This window comes from Leucopleurus acutus (genome assembly GCF_964270905.1).
Source record: "Leucopleurus acutus genome assembly, chromosome: 8".
Lineage (NCBI taxonomy): Eukaryota > Metazoa > Chordata > Mammalia > Artiodactyla > Delphinidae > Leucopleurus > Leucopleurus acutus.
This window is the reverse complement of record NC_139151.1, coordinates 90,578,333-90,596,269: the sequence shown is the minus strand read 5'-3', so window position 1 is coordinate 90,596,269 and position 17,937 is coordinate 90,578,333. Positions and strand designations below refer to the sequence as shown.

At 35.1% G+C, this 17,937-nt stretch overlaps 1 long non-coding RNA gene across 1 annotated transcript in view; it reads left to right on the top strand.

Moving 5' to 3' along the window:
• LOC309964695 overlaps positions 1-17,937 on the top strand; it is a 312,889-nt gene that overhangs the window by 28,738 nt on the left and 266,214 nt on the right. The window lies entirely within an intron of this gene.

Genomic DNA, 17,937 nt, shown 5'->3' with positions numbered 1-17,937 from the left:
CTGCCAATTTTTGGAAATACACCTAATTAATACATAAAGTAATACACAAATACACAAAAGAATGTGGTAATAAATAATTGGGGTTTTTTAAGATTCTGTTAATTTTGAGGGATGTGTCACTAGTGGTTTACTTTTGCTTGGGAATTTCCAGAGTTTATTAAAAGGTACCCAGTGGAAATCTAGTAGATAATGAATTGTTTGTAGAAAAATATAATAAACCTGTCAGGAATGGGTTTCTAATTTGATTAAAACAATTCCTTGTGACCAAAAAAAAAAAAAGAGAGAAAAGAAAAGAAATGTTGAGAATATATCAACTGAGATGGTCTGACTCTAGAGAGATCAAAATGTAGGAGCTGAAAGAAAAGATCAAGCATAGGAAGTCTATTTTTTCATCACGTCTGAAGTATCTATTTTAGGAGTCTTAGTATTCCTGCCAGATGGTTTCCCAACAGAATAGTATAGTGAGAACAATTTGAGTGTTGGACCCACCAGCCACGAGGTTGAATCCTGGTCCTGCTATACATTTGGTGCATAACCTTGCAAAAATTACTTAATTTGTCTAAATTCAGTTTTTTAATCTATATAGAAGGGATAATAATAGTACCTACCTCATAAGACAAGATCAAATAAGATCAGATAGCAATAGGTATAATTGCTAGTGTTTAACAGTAAGTTTTAGCTATAGTAATATGCAATATTTTTATAAACAAGATTTTGTACAGTTTTGTTTCCCGCTCCTTCCCTTCCCCTAATTTTGATTCTAAGAATTCCTATTTCCACAGCCATCCACTCTACATCCCCATAACACTATAAAGCAAAGATTTTCCTAGGGGATTCCTGTCATATAACGTAACTTAATTCTATGAACACACAATAGCTGAGAACCATTTTGTCCAAATGTTATGGTAGTTTATTTGGGGGCTTCAGTAATTTGTTCTCTAAAGTTGTAGCATAAGAATCAGGAGCTGATCATCGACACAATGAATAATTTCTAATCATATATTATTGAAGACTGCAGGACCTTAATCCAGTATCTCAATGCCCAAAGGGTGAATTTCTGCAGAACAACTAGATTCAGTATGATGCCTGGCCAGTGGTATAATAGTAGTAGCATCACTGAGAGAGAACCATTGATGGCATAGATATGGCTTAGTCATGAGCAAATGAGGACAGACTCGAGTTTCCAAGCTCAGACACAGCAGCCTACTCCCTACACTGCATATTTCTGTGTGCTCCAGCTGAGATTTACTTATCTTCTTTATCTGCTCTCATGAAATACTTGTTATGACATGAAATTATCCAGCCAATTTTTAAGCCTAGAGACAATATTTATTTGACAGGGATAAGAAATGCTGAAAGTTAATAGCAGATTTCAACACACTAAAATCTCCTACCTTTACATTAAATATACTGTTGTATTAAATTTCTCCTAGATGACAGTTATTCTACAGCAAGATTATGGAATAAAACTTAAAGGCAGACCCAACTGGTTTGTGACAAATTTATGTCATAAATTTGTATTGCCCAAATCAATTGTGTCCCTCAGATTGGACACATCTTTTTCTACTTCCTTATCACCAAGATGTTTTAATTTATTTTTTCATTTTAAAATCAGCTTTCACTATCCTAGCACATTACTAAGTGGTTAATGCTTTCCTCAGCAAAGACTAATTCTCTCAAATCAAATTAATCCATTGGTTCAGGCTTGTGGATGTTCATTCTTTTAACCATGGGATTAAATGTGTATTGTACAATCATTCATAGCCATGGGATACTGAGACAATGATTGAGCAGTTGTCAGGGAAACAATGTGAATATCCAATCTATTGCAATATTTAACTAAGTACACACACACACACACACACACACACACACACTTGCAATAGCTGTCAATAAGTTTGTAAAATGTGTGCTAGGTAGAGAGAAGATCTTTTTTCTCTTCAAGGGCATTACTAATTATGTGTGTGTGGGTGTGAGTGTACGCATGTGTATGTGTATGTGAACACAGATTTCATTTGCATTAAATTCTCATCATGCTTTCTGTTCATAGTGATAATATTTCATGTTTTAATGGTATTTTTCACGATAGAGCCCATGGAGTTAGATAAGTTTTCCATGAAGTGTGTAGCAGATACTATTATTGAAGATATTTATTCTGATGCAAAACCAGCAGAGAAATTTATAGATTAAAAGGCAGATACTTTACATGTATTTAATCAATTAATCATCCCAACAAGCTATAGCCTTATAATGGAGGTATTATTATCTCCACTTATGTGTAAGAAAACTAAACCATAGAAATGAAGCAACTTGTCTATGGACACACAAGTATTAATTATGCCCAAGTATTAAGAACCAAGTACACAAAAATTAATATTTGTGCTCCGTTATTTCTCTGAATCAAACTTTAAACCACTGTATTATACTGCTCTCCTACAGCGTCTGGCTTCCCTGCCTTGTTTTCTAGATATTCCTAGTACATACTTCAGACAGATAAGAATTTAACCATGAAGTTCTGAAAACCAGATCAAGAGCAAAGGATTCTATAGAAGATTCTATAGAACCTCAGCCACCACAAAATCCTTGCCTAACTGCTGTAGATTTTAATCTTCTGATTTGAGTTACCTCTATCTGGAATGCCTGTTCTACTTATTCTGAAAAACTCCTACTCTCTCAAGTTTTAATTGAAGTGTAGCCTCCTCTGTGAAACCTTTCCTGATCTGAGAAGAATGTGTTCTTTTCCCCTTGTATCTTGCACATAGCTTCACTGAAGTATAAATGCATTGACAATTAGTTTCCTTAGAGTCTGTAAATTCTATGGGGTGTGAGAGGCCATTTTTTAATTGGCACAGCACAGTGGTTCTCGAACTTCAGAACATACCAGAAGCATCCAGTACTCTTTAAAACACAGATTGCTGAGCCCTGCCACCCAGAGATTCTAATCCAGTAGGTCGGAGGTGGAGCCCACAAATTTGCATTTCTAACAAGTTCACAGTTGATATTGATACTGCTGGTGTAGACCACAATATGAGAACCACTTATGCATCAGCTGACACACTAAAACATTTTAATTTCACTCTCTCTCCCCAGATACACACACAGACATACCAAGACACACGGACACACACACACAGAGGCATTGAAGTGCTCACACTGTCCCTGTTTTTGTCTCTGGATGCTAAGGAACACTAGCAAATTCCCCTGCTCACTTCCAAGTCGGTAACTTCATCAAGTCATTACATGCCAAGCACTAAGCTGCAGCATCTGGCTGCAAAGCTGTTTAATTTCTCTGGGAGTTTATTGGTTTAAATCCATGACTAACAATCATATAAAAAATATGGCAAAACCAGATGTCTTTAAACTCCTATAGTTTTTTTGAATCTGGAGTACATTCCTCTGCAGTTTCTCAAAATTTCTCACACTCCAGAGAAAGTCGAACAGATTTCTTCTGTGCTCTGCTCTGTTCCTTTCTGTGTTTCCATATAGATGCACCAGGGAATTGGATCTATAAGATCTTGACCTGGAAAATTTCTAAGAAGTTACTATGCTTGAGGCTGTTGACTACAGCTCCATTTCAGCCTTGGAAAGACTGACAAATGGGGTTATCATGAGTGGATATTGTATTATTTTAATCTTGACTCTTTGAATCATTTTTTAAGCCATGACTCTGCAGATGAGGTATATTTGTGAAAATAGATACGAGAAGTAAAATGACAAAACATACCCTTAATTACCCTTATCATATCACTAATAATTACTTGGTTCATATCTCTCTTTCTTACATAAGAGCATTAGTTGATAATAGTAACAGTGATACTCAACAACCTTCCAGGACTGTCCTAAAAACTTTAAATAAATTTAATCATTCAAGATTAAACAGCACTCAGATAATTACTTTTATTGTCCTCATTTTAAAGGTAACTGAGGCACCTAGAGATTAAGTGATTTGACTAATGTTCATAGCTGAGAAATAAAGACTGAGATTTGGAGCCAGACTTCCTGGTTGTAGAGATTATGCACTTAACTCCCATGCTTTTCTCCCTCTATACTCCCAAATGTTGGGAGTTTGGTGAGGACAGGAACTGTCTTTCTGTCTGTATGCATACATGTGGGTCTGTTTCTGTGTGTGGTTATTCATGGTCAAATAAATGAGAGATCAAAATTATTCCAGAAAATTTACATAATTATGGTGTGGTCACAATACATTTTGTCTGAAAATATTTAAACTTCATTAGAACCTGCTGCATATTTGAAGGCTTGACTTTTTATATCTACCCGTCTCTAGCCTAGTTGTATGCCACAGAATGTCATACCTTGGCCAAAACTATTGCATTTTACTAAGGTAGATCTTGTGCTTCTTATAAGGAAAAAGGCTAATTAGGTTCCTAAGGTAACTTTGTGAGCTACACTTATTTCATCCAAATACTGTGCAGTATCAGGGAGGGTTTGTTGATTTGTACTTTGTCGTTATTCCTTTAGAAGTTTCACTATCCTCCTTGGTTATATTCCCCAAATACCCAACACCTTATCTATTTGGATGGAGTATGCTACCTCTATCTCATTCACAGACAGTACTTCAGTGTAATCATTGCTGTTGAGGAAGGAGTATTGGAATCTGTTTTCCAGTGTTATTTTTCCACTTCTAAGATGATATGTTGCTAATAAAATGGAAAGTGTGTTACCATGTATGGCTACAGAGCCTTAAAGTTAATATTTAATAACTCAGTCAGCTATATGGCTTAGAAACCAATCTGTCACCTGATTCTATTACCAGAAATTTCTGCTCAACCAGAAAATATCTTAGCAATCTCAGGGTATCCATAGGGATACTTCTTACAATTTTTTTCAAAAATTAACATAGGAGTTTAGAGTGTAAATGTAGTTGCTTGTCAGCTTTGTGACTTTAGACCTTCCACTAAGCCTCCGTGTGCTTCAGGTTTTTTCATTTGTAAGATGAAATTGAAGAAGCCATCTCAAAGTATTTGGGGTTTTATTTTCTTCCCATCATTAAAATTCAAAGGATGCTGAAATTCACTGCCTGATGATAAATGGGGCACTTAAAGAGGTAAATATAGTACCTTGATTAATAACATAGTAGCATTTTGTACAGGATGGAGAGGAATCTTGGAGAGATTTAGTAAATTTCCTCCTTTCTGATTGTCCTTCTTTCTGCTATGCTTGCTGGGTATGAAATGAACTGTTCCTAAAAAAGAATGTCTGAAATTTCAGAGTAAAATATGATAGGAATATAGAAGAACTTGATAATAATCCTTAAACCTTTATGCTTCCCCAGGATCTTTGTTTTTGTTTTGTTTTTGCTGACATCCTCTCTGTTTTCCTGGCACATATTAAGTATTCAAAAAATTATAGGTATTAACAATTTTATGATATGAATCTGTATGGAGAAAGTTGTAGTCAGAAATATAAAAAACAACAAAACTGATTAACTCCGTTAAACAATATGCAATTTGAACTCGGGAACTGTAACTATTTTTCATCCATCTCTGTATTTTTAGAATCTAACACAGTATGTGGCACAAAATAGGAAATAATAACTGGACATTGAGTGAAAGAATAAGATAAATGCTATCCATGAGAGTCAGGAAAAGCCTAAGAATAACAAACACAATCATCAGAACCACAACCACAAAAAACAAACATTTATTTAGTAACTTTCCTGAATGTTTAGCACGTTCCATTCATCATCACAAAATGGTTGTATGATTCTCATCCCCACGACCAATGAATGAGAATTACTATTGGTTCAGCTTGTCAATGCTTGTTGTTAACTTTTTTTTTAATTTTAGGCAACCTTGTGAAGAGATAATGACATATCCTTCTGGTCTAATTTGTATTATGCTGAATGCTAATTATTAGTATGTCATTCATAAGTTTACTAGTTCTTTGGATATTTCTCCTTTGGAAAGTGCTTATTAAATTCACTGCCTATATCCTATTCCTTTTCATCTATTTTCTATAGAAATATAGTTGACTTTCAATATTATAGTGGTTTCAGGTGTACAACAAAGTGATTCAAAAATTTTACAGATTATACTTCATATAAAGTTATTATAAAATATTGGCTATATTCCCTGTGCTGTACATTAAGTACTACTGTCTTATTTATTTTTTTACCTAGTTGTTTGTATCTCTTAATCCCTGTACCAATCTTGGGGCAGACCTCACTCCCACCAGTAATCACTGGTTTGTTCTCTGTGTCTATAAGTCTGTTTCTATTTTGTTAAATTCATTCAATTGTTTTATTTTTTAGATTCTACATATAAGTGAAAACATACACTATTTAGCTTTCTCTGGCTGACATTTGGCTAAACATAATACCCTCCAGGTCCATCCATGTTGTTGCATATGGCAAATGACATTCTTTTCAATGACTGAGTAATATTCCATCATATATATATATATATATATACACATATATATATATGTATATGCCACATCTTCTTTATCCATTCTTCTGTTTATGAACACTAATGTAGCTTCCATATCTTGGCTATTGTAAATAATTCCACTATGAACAATTAGGTGCATATATATTTTCAAATTAATGTTTTCATTTTCTTTGGATGTATTCCAGGGAGTGGAATTTCTGGATCATTTGGTAGCTTTATTTTTAATTTTTTGTGGAAACTCTGTGTATAGTGGCTACACCAGTTTACATTTCCACCAGTATTATACTAGGGTTCCCTTTTCTCCACATCCTCACTGACACTTGTTATTTCTTGTATTTTGGACAATAGCTATTCTGACAGGTGTGAGGTGTTATCTCATCGTGGGTTTTCTTTGCATTTCTCTGATGAGTAGTGATGTTGAACATCTTTTCATGTGCTTGCTGGCCATCAGTATGTCTTCTTGGGAAAATGCCTATTCAGGTTCTCTGCCCATGTTTTAATCAGGTCATTTATTTGTTTGTTTGTTTTTTGATATTGAGCATTATGAGTTCTTTATATATTGGGTTAGCCAAAAAGTTCATTTGGGTTTTTCTGTAACATCTTCTGCAAAAACCTGAATGAACTTTTTGCCCAAGCCAATATTTTGAATATTAACTTCTCATCAGACCTATCATTTACAAATATCTTCCCCCATTCAGTAAGTTACCTTTTGTTGTTTCCTCCACTGTACAAAAGGTTTTAAGTTTAAGTCCTGTTTGTTTATTTTTGCTCTTATTTCCCTTGCCTGAGGAGACAGATCCAAAAAATATTGCTAAGACCTATGCCAAAGAGTGTATTGCCTAAGTTTTCTTCTAGGAATTTTATGGTTTTAGGTTTTACATTTAGGTCTTTAAAATCCATTTTGAGTTTATTTTTGTATATGGTGTGAGAAAATGTTCTAATTTCATTCTTTTACATGTAGCTGTCCAGTTTTTCCAAAACCACTTATTGAAGACACTATCTTTTCCCCATTGTATAGTCTTCCCTCCTTTGTCATAGGTTAATTGACCATATATGCACAGGTTTATATCTGGGTTCTGTTTCATTAATCTATTCGTTTGTTTTTGTGCCGGTACCATACTATTTTAATTACTGTAGTTTTGTAGTATAGTGTGATGTCAGGGAGCATGATACCTCAGTTTTGTTCTTTTTTCTCAAGATTGTGTTTGCTATTTGGGATGTTTTGTGGTTCCATATAAATTCTAGGATTATTTGTTCTACTGGTTTCTATGAAAAATATCATGTGTATTTTGATAGGAATTGCATTAAATCTGTAGATTACTTTGGGTAGTATGGATGTTTTAAAAATAGTAATTCTTCTGATCCATAAACATGGGATATATTTCCATTTACTTGTATCATCTTCAGTTTCCTTCATTAGTGCCTTACATTAAGTATAGGTTTTCGACCCCTTGGTTAAATTTATTTCTAGGTACTTTATTCTTTTTGATGCAATTGTAAATGGGATTATTTTCTTGGTTTCATTTTCTGATAGTTCATTATGAATGTATAGAAATGCAACAGATTTCCATATATTAATCTTCTATTCTGCAACTTCACTGACTTCATTTATTAGTTCTAAAGTTTTGTAGTGGACTCTTTAGGGTTTTCTATATATAGTATCATTTCATCTGCAAATAGTGATAGTTTTACTACTTCCTTTCCAATTTGTATGCTTTTTATTTCTTTCTCTTGTCTAATTGCTGTGGCTAGGAATTCCAATATTATGTTAAATAGAAATGGTGAGAGTGGGCACCCTTGTCTTGTTCCTGATTTTAGAGGAATAGCTTTTAGCTTTCCCTGTTGAGTATGATGTTAGCTGTGTGTTTATCATAAATGTCCTTTGTTATGTTAATACCAACTTTGTTGAGAGTTTTTATCATGAATGAAGGTTGAATTTTGTCAAATACTTTCTCTGCATATGTGGTGTATCACGTTGATTCATTTGCGAACATTGAACTATCTTTTCTTCCCTGGAATAAATCCCACTTGATCATGATGTATGATCATTTTATGTATTGTTGAATTTGATTTGATAACATTTTGTTGAAGATTTTTGCATCTATGTTTATCAGGGATATTTTCCTGCATTTTCTTTATTGTTTTGGTCTGGTTTTGGTATTAGGGTAATCTGGCCTCATAGAATGAATTTGGGAGGGTTCCTTTCTCTTCAGTTTGTTGGAATAGTTTGAGAAGAATAGAAATTAAGTCTTCTTTAAATATTGGTAAAATTCTCCTGTGAAGCCATCCAGTCCAAGACTTTTGTTTGATAAAAGATTTTTGATTACTGATTCAATTCAATACAAATAATTGGTCTGTTCAGATTATCTATTTCTTTCTGATTCAGTTTTGGAAGATTGTATGTTTCTTGGAATTTATCTATTTCTTCTAGGTTGTCCACATGACAGCAATGGCAGTCTCTGCCTTAGCAGAGAGCAGCACCAGAGCAGGAGGGGCTGAAGCATGAGACTAGCATGGGCTGGGCTACACACTGGTGTGGTCCTGGCAGGCTGGCCAGAGCACCAGTCAGTTTTTAGTCTGCTACCTCTGTGCTGAGACCAGGAGCAAGCAAGTCTGTGTGTGCTCCTCAAGAACAGAATCCTGCTTCTCACAGCTCTCTGGTAAGCTCCACTGGTTTTCAAACCAGCTAAGTGGGCTTATCTTCCCAGTCTCAGACCCCAGGCCTAGGGTACCTAATATGGGGCTCAAACACCTCACCCCTTAGGGAGGACCCCCTCCTCTTCTGGGTCACCAACTAGGGGTGTGGGTCCTAACTAGATCACTTCTCCTCGCCTTCTACTAGACTCCATGTGGTTCCTTTTTTACATCCTTGGTTGTAGAAGAGCCCTTCTGCTAGTCTTTAGGTTACTCTCAGCGAGAGTTGCTCTATATGTAGTTGTAGCTTTCATGTGTTCATGGCGGGAGGGAAGCTCAGGGTCTCCCCATTTCACCCACCCTCCATCTCTGTCTTTTCATCTATTGATTTTAAAAAGGTTTTTATTATAATCTGCATATTAATTTTTTGTTGATCATCTGTGTTGCAAATGGCTTTTCCCATTTCACCACTTGATTTTCACTGTTTATATCTTTCCATGAACAAAACTTCTTCACTTTAATAATCAAATTTATCAAATTTCCTTTTATAATTAAGGCTTCTTGTACCTACCCCCAAGGTCATGAAAATGTTTTCCTACATTATCTTATATATGCTTTTATATTTTACCTTTCAAATGTAGGTCTCTGTTTACATGAAATTGCTTCTAGTGTATGGTGTGAGGTAGAAACTAATATTTAATTTTGTACATATGGATACCCTTTTTTTATAAAGAATTTGCTCTTTTATTGGAAAGGTCAAGCATGTGTATTGGGGAAACTAGCACACCATTGCCAGACATAGTAGTCCTTTATTCATAAATAATAGTTGCACATCATGTACCAGCCATAACTGGCTATATTATTCAATCTACTGTAATAAAAACCATTTCCAAATCCTCTGTCTTAAAGCCAGTCCATTTTGGGCCAGCAGGGAATCTCTGCTAGATTTGGTCAAATCCCCCTACTCAATCACTCAGGAGCCAAAAATTCTATCCCATCATGCAATCATAAGGTCAGAAATACTTGGCGAAGAGGCCTAATGAAAATATGTCTGCTTTTCTGGTCACCAAACATTCAGCTTTCTATCCCGCCTGCTAGCAACATATTACTCTCTCTCCCCAAGGAAGATAATCCAAAAATCATATACAAGCATATGGCATCAAGCACAAAGCTCAATATTACTTGTAAGGTAAGCTGGATACTTCCCCTCCCCACGTCACTCTCCACCTGCTCCCCAACTATGTCCCTGCTCTAATCTCTGGAACGTGTAAACATGTTATGTTACATGGTGGAAGAAACTTTGCAAATGTAATTAAGATTGCAAACCTTAAAATAAAGATCCTGGATTATCTGAATGGGCTCAGTGTAATCTCAGAAGCCCATGAAAGAGAAGTTGGTGATGACCCATCCAGAAGCAATAGGGTGCTGATCCAGAGCACATTTATGTGTTGTTCTGCATAGTGCCCATTATCCGGCAGGGATTCCTGAAATCCCCTTGGACAGACATGGATGGAGAAGATCCCAAATATCCTGTGATTAGGCTCTAATGTTGCTGTCTGGTTGGAGCCCTTGCCTTCACATTCCAGAGTGTTCTTTCTCCTCTGTTATCTTCCATGACTGTATCAGAAATGGGCATTGAAGAATTTGACCTCCTTTGGAAATGAACAGTCCTTCAGCCTGTTTCCTGCTGGTTGAATCCTAAGGGCTGTTTTTGCCTTAGTCACAGACATTTTTAGTCTGGACAGGTAGTTTCTTTGACAGTACAACTGCTTTAGAAACCTATTTGATCCCATGAGCCAAAAGCCACACCCATGTCCTTTCAATGTATGTGTCTTAGATTTCTAGACATGCTTCTAAAACTTCTGTATTTCTACGTTTCTTAATCCATCCTCTCTGTCTCTCTCTGTCTCTCTCTCTTTCTCTCCTCACTCCCTCCCCACCAATCTAATTTTGAGTTCTATGAGCTGATCGGGCTTCAATGAAAGAGCAATCTTTTTCTGAACCATGTCCTCCAGTTGGGAGCCACAACCTTCATTGTGTCTTTGTTCCGATCCATTTGTGTCTCAATATTCTCATGGTGCTTTGGCATATGCATCTATCTTAGAACTGACTATATTCCTACATCTCTCTGGAAATTTCCCTGAGGCCATCCAGGGCAGAGGCTTCATCTGATTCATCTTGTATGTTCATATTCTAGCACATAGCTAGAAGCAAGTAGTTGTTGGCTCACCCAAAGTGTATTAAACCCATGACTGAAAGGGTTACTGTGTCCAAGTGTTTATTTAACTCAGAGAAGCCTAGTCGCAAAGAGTCCACCATGCTCTATCATCCTTTACAGTTTAATTAGATTTAGGCAATTGGGAGTTTGTAATAAATGAACTGATCATTAAAATAATATATAGTTACATGGGCTAAAACAGCAGTCTGTACCTCTGAATCTGAAGGAAGTATTGTCCAGCCAACAGCATTGTCAGAGGTGTATGAAATGTAGTGGCAAGACCTTCCCTAATCGCAAAGAACCATCTCTTCAGCTTTGCAGAGCAGGTGTGGCCAAAGCATGTATTACCTCAGCTGGACAAGCTTGAATAAAGTAAACTGCAGTTTATAATATTGGAGAATTGCCTGCAGTTAAAAAAAATTAAAAAAACAAATTGACAAGTTCAGATGCAACTGTCTATGGAATTTTTAAACTAGAAAGTGAGAAGTATGAAAACTAATAATCCTATGCCTCAGTTTTTATAGGAAGAGTGCCTATAATGTGAGTATTTTCTACATTTTTTTATTGATGTCTTTGTGATCTAGCAAGCAGCACTGATTATGCAAAAATGAGTGTCTCTATGTCTGAGGGTTGTATTTAGACAGAATTTTTCAAAAAGTCAATGTACAGTGGCAATTAAATATGACTCATCCCACATTAAAACTTTGCAAAGGATTTGCTAAAATCAGCTTACAAGGGATTCATTTTAAAAAGTGGGCCAATAAAAATCTAGAAATTCTGCAATGAATTGAAACAAATTTTTATGTTAAAGTTTCCATTTTCAGATTTTTTGGAGATTTGATTTTATTTTGGAAACAATTTCCCATCTCTTGGAAAATAAACTCTCATTGAGTAGTATTTACTTCTTTCTCCCTTTTAAACCCCATTCTAGGAAGATTTTACTAAAAGATTTTACTAAAACATTTGCCAGCTTTGTTTTACCTCTTGATCCAGAGTGTGGGCTGGCAGAAGCCCTCTCAATATGTTGCTTGATTTTGTGTTCTTGGGTTTTTGAATCACAGCTTGATGACCCTGAGTCTTGACAGGTTTGTTTTGAGGCCTTTCTTCAACCTTGATATTTTTAGTGCATTTTTGTTAAGGTTGTTTATAATATGTATTAAGTAAAGGCATTTTTCTTGCTATTATTGTTGTTTTCTGCTTTCTTTTGCCCCCTTTGCTAAATAAACTAACTTTTGAAGATTGGTTTAACTCTAAAACTTTCTCAATATGGCACATTTCCTGATCATCACTCCTAATGGTGATGTAAAGAACTATCTATATTATCTATAGTGGTGGTTTCTGTGAATATTTTAAATGTTTCAGGTGGTATTTAGTTCTCTGCCCTAGTCATTAGGTTGGCATTTTGCATGCTGTCTGTCAGTTCCCATCTGACCAACATTAGTGAAGCCTCCTGGCCAGCTCTCAGCTCTGTCTCTACAGGTGAACTGAATTGTGGGTCCATTTGGCCTAGAATTATTTCAGCAGGCCAGTAAAATTCCTGCATCCTTATTCAGATATTAGAATTCTTCTTTTGTTGTTTGTTTTTAAACAAATTTTTTTAAATTGAAGTGTAGTTGATTTACAATGTTTCAGGTGTACAGCAAAGTGATCCAGATTCTTTTCCATTATAGGTTGTTTATACTATGTATTAAGTAAAGGCATTCTTGTTGCAATTACTGTTGTTTTCTACTTTCTTTTGCCCCTTTTGCTAAACTTATCTATTTTATATATAGTAGTCAGCATCTGTTAATCCCAAATTCCAAATGTATCCCTCCCCCTCCTTTCCCCTTTGGTAACCATAAGTTTGTTTTCTATGTCTGTGAGTCTATTTCTGTTTTGTAAATAAGTTTATTTGTATCATTTTTAAAGATTCCACATATAAATAATATCATATGATATTTCTCTAACTCTGTATGGCTTACTTCACTTAGTATGATAATCCGTAGTTCCATCCATGTTGCTGCAAATGGCATTATTTCATTCTTTTTTATGGCTGAGTAGTGTCCCATTGTATATATATGTACCACATCTTCTTTATCCATTCCAGATATATAAGTTCTAAAGGAAATCTCTTTTATAACTTCTTCTTGCAAATATAAGTCTTTTGGGTACCTATGAAGGGCCATTTTGCTTTAAAATAATTTCTTCTGATTCTCTCTCCAAGAAACAGTGGAAATAACTTGATCAATATGGAGTGCCTAAAAAACATTTGGCAAGTCTGCCACTTTTTCTATTTGAAACGTACATCTTGCTTTAAATTAAAATTTTGGAAATAATATTTAGGTATTTGCTTCCCCTGTTCAATCATTCTGATAGCTATTTAGAAATTACAGAATAAAATGACATCATAAAAGAGAGGAAATAATGGGAAAAGAGTAGCTTAGGTTCTTAAAATTCATTGCTCTCTGGCAGTTGAAGAGAAGGGCCAGCAATTCCATAGCAGGAGACAGAGCTGATTTCAACACTTGTCTTCATATAATTCTCATGTGGAGTCAACTGGTTTTCACCTTGGTGACAGGCTTATGTCCTAGTTGTGACTGTCCCACTGTGTATCTAAGCACAAACTTGATACATAATAATTATCAATAGGTTTCTATTGGATGAATGTAGCAAATAACAACCCTGTGTATTTCTTTTATTATGCAGTAACCACCGTCTTGTTATCTCATTAACCATTTTGTGAGCTTCATCTGTTTGCTAAGATAGTGTAGATACTTTATTTACAACATCTAATGAATCTTACAACATCCCTTGAGGTAGGCATTATTATCACACTATTGCAGATTAGGAAACTGTAGCTCATAGGGATTTAAAGAATGGCCCAAGGTGATATAACCATTAAATGGTAGAACACGGATTTGAAACCTGGTTTGTCTGTATGCAGAGCCCATGGGACAGCTATATCGTTCACCTTAGCACTCCTAAAGGCACACTTATCTTTGTAGAGCAAATTACCATATCTTGGAAAGCTCTTATTTGAACAGGACAGAAACTCACTTGGGTTTACTTATGAAATAATAATCATAGAAATTTTCTTATGAGAACGCAGAATTATATCTTAAAAAGCAAGTGCATATAGGTAACCGTGCCTCAAGTGAGGCTGAAATCACGAACTGGGAGATCCCAGGAACTGAGATCATTCTCTTATAAAGCTTTCAATGTAGTGACAATACAAGCATTAATTGACTAACCACACAAATAAATGTAAAAATGTCCCTATGTGAAGTACACTGAGGGAAAAGTCTGAAAAAAATCATTCAGACTTGCACAGAAGATCTCATGTTCCCTGATCTGAACATTGACGAGTTAGTGACTAAAATCAAAACAAGTAAGATGAGCGAGCGTTCCAAGTCAAAGTCCTCTTACCTTTCAAGACTGCACTCAGAAGTTATTAGTTCTGAAATATCTTCTCTGATTTTCCTGATGTAATGCATCTCCACTATTATTTGCTCGTAACCTGTACTTTATTTCATACAACTTTAGTGCAACTTACAATTATTTACTTATGTGTGTTGATTTTTAAAATATTTTATTTTTTTCCCACTCTACTTTATAATTAATATATACATACAGGCCACCTTTGAGTAGGTACCAGCTTTCATAAGCCAATCAGTTGTGACCACAGTCGAGTCATGAATAAAAACATAACAGTCAAGGGTAATGAATAAAAACATGATTGGTGAGTGGTATGCAGGGGTGAGAGGTGAAGTTCAATGAATATTTCATATTTTGATCATTGGTTGAAATTCTACTGTGTAGAAGACATTATGCTAAAGACTGGGGATACAGATGTATACACAGACAAAACTCCACCCTTATAAACCTCACAATCAAGTAAGAGAAGCCAGATAATAACCAAATACTTCTGTAACTTACATAATGTTCTAGAAGATAAGAGCTATGGAGAAAAAGGAAAACAGAGAAAGGGGGGAAAGAAACTACAATTTTAAATAGGAATGGGAAGGAAAGCCTCCCTGAAAATATGACATGTTACCAAAGGGTTAAAGCTAGTGGGGACACAGATATGTGTATATCTATGTTATCAAAACAAAAAATAGGACTTCATGACTTGAAAGATACCCAAAAAACTTTACATATAATATTGTGACTTTTACCCTCCTTTCTTCTCATGTGTCCCCTCCCAGCTAATGTCACTTTGCTTTTCTTCTCTTAGTTCTTATCCAGATTGCCAGCATGGCCCAGTGCATTTCAATGTAACAAGACAGAAACAATGACAATTTTTCAAAAAATATTACATCAAAGTGTTGCACATGATGTAGTTTAGTGATAGACTCTTCTATTATGAATGGAATGTGGATTAACAGTTGAAGTTGTTTCCATCAAATGAATCAAGCAAGATGGAAACATGAGTATGTGTGAACTGCTATGGGTCTGTGTTATTCTATGTCAATAGAAGTGAATAGCCGATAAAGCTCTAAATACAGGACTAGTTAACTTGTGTTCTTTCCTAAATTTATTCATTCATGATTTAAGTAACAATTTAAATTAATGTCTACGATGTACTTGGTCCTATGCTAAGCACTAGAGATACATTGGAAAACAAAGCAGATGTGGTTGCTGCCTAAATGGAGATAAAGTATATAGTGAGGATGCAGGTATTAAATAAACATTTGTAGTATCAATCCCATATCGATGCCTTGGTTCCCAAACCGGGTAAGAATCTCATGGAAGGAGTTGTGTATCTCTGTATCTCAGAAACAGATGTAATGCAGTGATCAGAGTGGGCAGTAACTCAATTTAAATTGTCAGTATGTAAGGATAGAGCTAGCACTAATGTCAAAACTCATCTAGTCTACCTACTGCCCACCATTATAGTGTAGAGCTAATGACACTGAGAAATGTAAAGAGACTTGCATGAGATCAGAGACTTACATCAGTAGTTGCAGTGTTTGGACTTGAAATGAGAACACCTGGGTGCTATTTCTACCATATCATCCCATTTCATCTGTCTTCCTTTTCTTTCTCATCATTAGATGACTTAGTTGAGAAATGTGTGGATGTACTTAAATTATATGTATATATCCACCCACACATAATAAATTTAAGTAACACTTATCTATTGTAAACCTTACATATATATATATAATATGCATAAAATTATTCTTTTAAATTTTTTCTTTGAAAACTTACCATCTCCCTGATACATATTTTTACAAAACCCTCAGTTTAATATCATTCATTCTACAAATTTCACCTTAAATCTCAAATTCTTTACAAAGCTATTTCTGAAATCCTGGCTGACAGTATCTCTCTAAGAATTTAAGCCTATTCTAATCGTTTCAAACAGCACCAAACCTAGCACTCTGAACATAATAAACATTCAGTAATTAATTCTGAGTTAAATGTGTATATAATTTATTACCCAATAAACCATAATTTCCTCAAGGGTAGGAAGCATATTTTACACTAGTTTAATTTCTTCACAGTTTCTAGTACATCTGTGAATACATAGACACATAGAGTGCATAGAGTTTATAACCAGAAAAGATCTTAAGAATAATCTAATTCAGTCTCCTCATATTATAGAAGACATTTTTAACAAAATTAAATAAGCTTTTTTTCCTAGGTATTAAAGCTAGTTGGTTGTTTTGAGATTAGAATTCTGGTCTCATAACGTTCTGATACACTATATTGAATTCCTCAGTTGATATTCAGTAAATGTTGTTGAACTGAACTGAACTTTGTAGTGTGTGCATGAGAGTGTATGTAAGGTGTATTCCTACTGAGACTAATTTAAAATATTATTGATAGTATGTATTGGCTTGCAAAATCAGATATAAAAAATAAAATGGAGCTATGTCTATACCTCACACAACCCACTCAGGTACTTTAAATAGAGTAAATATTTGAAAAAATCACGGTGACAATGAAATTAATTGTTCTCACCATGTCAAGATTGGCATTTTTGTTCTGCATCGTGAATATCTGACAATCGTCAGCTTGAGTCACCACCCATGCCATTTGCTTCTTCTCTTAACATACTATTGTAAAAAGAAGCAAGGTTAGCCCTCACCCCCTTTTTGATTAATACATCACCCTGCTTAAAAATCCCCTCTGACACTCCCCAAGCTTGCCTTCAGTTTTCCACTACAACCCATGTGACAGGAGTTTGTCAAGAGACATTAAGGAAGATATACCATAGGGTAAGAGAACCACGGAATTCAATAAAGGCCCATGTCTTTTCTTCACACATGAGAAAAGGGGCACAGAATGAAGAAGCAACTTCTCTAAGCTTACATCATTGGAAGTAGAACTGGGAAAAGAACTCAGGCTCCTGACTTCAAGTTTTTAATACACGTTTCCTCATAGAGGTAAAATCAGCAAAAAATAAAGGATGATTAGATTATGGTGGAAATCTTATCCTATATATTTTAATATCATACTTTATTTGGTATATATATTAGACATATTAAAGTACTTTGAACAGTCAATTAAATTTTAAATTTTCCCACATGTTTACCATTTAATGTACACTGCATTCCTTTGTGTAAATCCAGATTTCCACCTGGTACCGTTTTTGTTCTGCCTAAAGTACCTCTGTTAACATTGCTTGCGGTGCCTGTCTGATGGGTGATGAATACTCTCAGGTTTTGTATTTTTAAAATGATGTCATTT